The sequence below is a fragment of the Durio zibethinus genome, chromosome 15, assembly GCF_047325235.1.
Source record: "Durio zibethinus cultivar Kanyao isolate XHJ-2024 chromosome 15, ASM4732523v1, whole genome shotgun sequence".
NCBI lineage: Eukaryota > Viridiplantae > Streptophyta > Magnoliopsida > Malvales > Malvaceae > Durio > Durio zibethinus.
In genome coordinates, this window is record NC_143176.1 from 10385175 (window position 1) to 10390130 (window position 4956).

Consider the following 4956-nt stretch of genomic DNA (forward strand, 5'->3'; position numbering starts at 1 on the left):
CTGAAAATGATTTTCACTGGTATCAAGCTTTAAAATACGAAGGCATTGTTTTAGCAGGTTTTTTAAATGCAAATGATCTCGAATATCTTGAATCCAATGTTTTAAACTTGCTCAAACAAAGAAACATGGCAAAACTTGCGTTGGTTTTAATTTTTCATAGTGTTATGCGTATGTTATAAAGGATTTTGGAGCTTAAACCATTAGACTTTGTTTCTGAACAATTATGGGCTTAAAAGCCATTCGCACAATTATTGCACGATTTTTATTTTTCGTTGTTATTCATGCTTATTTGCTTTTAGATACATTTTTAGGTGCTCTAAGGATGTTGAGGAATTGCGTATTAATGATCTTCATATTTGGATATTATTTGTGAAGTTGTTATTGGTGCTTGATGTGATTAATTATGCGCTAAATTGTTTTAGCAGTTTATAGGGGGAGCACTCGAAGCCTAATGGTTTTGAAATTTTTATGTTTTGCTTTGAAAATGATTTTCACCGGCGTCAAGCTCAAGCTTTAAAATATGAAAGCATTGTTTTAGCAGGTTTTGAAATGGAAATGAATTTCAATATCTTGAATCCAATGTTTTGAACTTGCTCAAACAAAGAAACATGGTAAAACTTGCATTGGTTTTAATTTTTCGTAATGTTTAGTGTAAGTTATAAAGGGTTTTAGAACTCAAAACATCAGACTTCGCTTCTGAACAATTATGGGCGTAAAACTCGTTCGCACAGTTATCGCACGACTTTGATTTTTCGTTGTGTTAAGTGTAAGTTATAAAGGATTTTGGAGCTTAAAACATCAGACTTTCTTTCTGAACAATTTTGGGCATAAAAGTCTTTCGCACGATTATTGCACGATTTTAATTTTTCGTTGTGTTTCATACTTATTTTCTTTTAGATACATTTTTAGGCGCTCTAAGGGAGTTGAGGAATTACATATGAACGATCTTCATATTTGGATATTATTTGTGGAGTTGTTATTGGTGCCTGATGTGATTAATTGTTTGCTAAATTGTTTCAGCAGTTTTATAAGGAGAGCACTCGAAACCTAATGCTTTTGAAATTTTATGTTTTGCTCTGAAAATGATTTTCACTGGTATCAAGCTTTAAAATACGAAGGCATTGTTTTAGCAGGTTTTTTAAATGCAAATGATCTCGAATATCTTGAATCCAATGTTTTAAACTTGCTCAAACAAAGAAACATGGCAAAACTTGCGTTGGTTTTAATTTTTCATAGTGTTATGCGTATGTTATAAAGGATTTTGGAGCTTAAACCATTAGACTTTGTTTCTGAACAATTATGGGCTTAAAAGCCATTCGCACAATTATTGCACGATTTTTATTTTTCGTTGTTATTCATGCTTATTTGCTTTTAGATACATTTTTAGGTGCTCTAAGGATGTTGAGGAATTGCGTATTAATGATCTTCATATTTGGATATTATTTGTGAAGTTGTTATTGGTGCTTGATGTGATTAATTATGCGCTAAATTGTTTTAGCAGTTTATAGGGGGAGCACTCGAAGCCTAATGGTTTTGAAATTTTTATGTTTTGCTTTGAAAATGATTTTCACCGGCGTCAAGCTCAAGCTTTAAAATATGAAAGCATTGTTTTAGCAGGTTTTGAAATGGAAATGAATTTCAATATCTTGAATCCAATGTTTTGAACTTGCTCAAACAAAGAAACATGGTAAAACTTGCATTGGTTTTAATTTTTCGTAATGTTTAGTGTAAGTTATAAAGGGTTTTAGAACTCAAAACATCAGACTTCGCTTCTGAACAATTATGGGCGTAAAACTCGTTCGCACAGTTATCGCACGACTTTGATTTTTCGTTGTGTTAAGTGTAAGTTATAAAGGATTTTGGAGCTTAAAACATCAGACTTTCTTTCTGAACAATTTTGGGCATAAAAGTCTTTCGCACGATTATTGCACGATTTTAATTTTTCGTTGTGTTTCATACTTATTTTCTTTTAGATACATTTTTAGGCGCTCTAAGGGAGTTGAGGAATTACATATGAACGATCTTCATATTTGGATATTATTTGTGGAGTTGTTATTGGTGCCTGATGTGATTAATTGTCTGCTAAATTGTTTCAGCAGTTTTATAAGGAGAGCACTCGAAACCTAATGCTTTTGAAATTTTATGTTTTGCTCTGAAAATGATTTTCACTGGTATCAAGCTTTAAAATACGAAGGCATTGTTTTAGCAGGTTTTTTAAATGCAAATGATCTCGAATATCTTGAATCCAATGTTTTAAACTTGCTCAAACAAAGAAACATGGCAAAACTTGCGTTGGTTTTAATTTTTCATAGTGTTATGCGTATGTTATAAAGGATTTTGGAGCTTAAACCATTAGACTTTGTTTCTGAACAATTATGGGCTTAAAAGCCATTCGCACAATTATTGCACGATTTTTATTTTTCGTTGTTATTCATGCTTATTTGCTTTTAGATACATTTTTAGGTGCTCTAAGGATGTTGAGGAATTGCGTATTAATGATCTTCATATTTGGATATTATTTGTGAAGTTGTTATTGGTGCTTGATGTGATTAATTATGCGCTAAATTGTTTTAGCAGTTTATAGGGGGAGCACTCGAAGCCTAATGGTTTTGAAATTTTTATGTTTTGCTTTGAAAATGATTTTCACCGGCGTCAAGCTCAAGCTTTAAAATATGAAAGCATTGTTTTAGCAGGTTTTGAAATGGAAATGAATTTCAATATCTTGAATCCAATGTTTTGAACTTGCTCAAACAAAGAAACATGGTAAAACTTGCATTGGTTTTAATTTTTCGTAATGTTTAGTGTAAGTTATAAAGGGTTTTAGAACTCAAAACATCAGACTTCGCTTCTGAACAATTATGGGCGTAAAACTCGTTCGCACAGTTATCGCACGACTTTGATTTTTCGTTGTGTTAAGTGTAAGTTATAAAGGATTTTGGAGCTTAAAACATCAGACTTTCTTTCTGAACAATTTTGGGCATAAAAGTCTTTCGCACGATTATTGCACGATTTTAATTTTTCGTTGTGTTTCATACTTATTTTCTTTTAGATACATTTTTAGGCGCTCTAAGGGAGTTGAGGAATTACATATGAACGATCTTCATATTTGGATATTATTTGTGGAGTTGTTATTGGTGCCTGATGTGATTAATTGTCTGCTAAATTGTTTCAGCAGTTTTATAAGGAGAGCACTCGAAACCTAATGCTTTTGAAATTTTATGTTTTGCTCTGAAAATGATTTTCACTGGTATCAAGCTTTAAAATACGAAGGCATTGTTTTAGCAGGTTTTTTAAATGCAAATGATCTCGAATATCTTGAATCCAATGTTTTAAACTTGCTCAAACAAAGAAACATGGCAAAACTTGCGTTGGTTTTAATTTTTCATAGTGTTATGCGTATGTTATAAAGGATTTTGGAGCTTAAACCATTAGACTTTGTTTCTGAACAATTATGGGCTTAAAAGCCATTCGCACAATTATTGCACGATTTTTATTTTTCGTTGTTATTCATGCTTATTTGCTTTTAGATACATTTTTAGGTGCTCTAAGGATGTTGAGGAATTGCGTATTAATGATCTTCATATTTGGATATTATTTGTGAAGTTGTTATTGGTGCTTGATGTGATTAATTATGCGCTAAATTGTTTTAGCAGTTTATAGGGGGAGCACTCGAAGCCTAATGGTTTTGAAATTTTTATGTTTTGCTTTGAAAATGATTTTCACCGGCGTCAAGCTCAAGCTTTAAAATATGAAAGCATTGTTTTAGCAGGTTTTGAAATGGAAATGAATTTCAATATCTTGAATCCAATGTTTTGAACTTGCTCAAACAAAGAAACATGGTAAAACTTGCATTGGTTTTAATTTTTCGTAATGTTTAGTGTAAGTTATAAAGGGTTTTAGAACTCAAAACATCAGACTTCGCTTCTGAACAATTATGGGCGTAAAACTCGTTCGCACAGTTATCGCACGACTTTGATTTTTCGTTGTGTTAAGTGTAAGTTATAAAGGATTTTGGAGCTTAAAACATCAGACTTTCTTTCTGAACAATTTTGGGCATAAAAGTCTTTCGCACGATTATTGCACGATTTTAATTTTTCGTTGTGTTTCATACTTATTTTCTTTTAGATACATTTTTAGGCGCTCTAAGGGAGTTGAGGAATTACATATGAACGATCTTCATATTTGGATATTATTTGTGGAGTTGTTATTGGTGCCTGATGTGATTAATTGTCTGCTAAATTGTTTCAGCAGTTTTATAAGGAGAGCACTCGAAACCTAATGCTTTTGAAATTTTATGTTTTGCTCTGAAAATGATTTTCACTGGTATCAAGCTTTAAAATACGAAGGCATTGTTTTAGCAGGTTTTTTAAATGCAAATGATCTCGAATATCTTGAATCCAATGTTTTAAACTTGCTCAAACAAAGAAACATGGCAAAACTTGCGTTGGTTTTAATTTTTCATAGTGTTATGCGTATGTTATAAAGGATTTTGGAGCTTAAACCATTAGACTTTGTTTCTGAACAATTATGGGCTTAAAAGCCATTCGCACAATTATTGCACGATTTTTATTTTTCGTTGTTATTCATGCTTATTTGCTTTTAGATACATTTTTAGGTGCTCTAAGGATGTTGAGGAATTGCGTATTAATGATCTTCATATTTGGATATTATTTGTGAAGTTGTTATTGGTGCTTGATGTGATTAATTATGCGCTAAATTGTTTTAGCAGTTTATAGGGGGAGCACTCGAAGCCTAATGGTTTTGAAATTTTTATGTTTTGCTTTGAAAATGATTTTCACCGGCGTCAAGCTCAAGCTTTAAAATATGAAAGCATTGTTTTAGCAGGTTTTGAAATGGAAATGAATTTCAATATCTTGAATCCAATGTTTTGAACTTGCTCAAACAAAGAAACATGGTAAAACTTGCATTGGTTTTAATTTTTCGTAATGTTTAGTG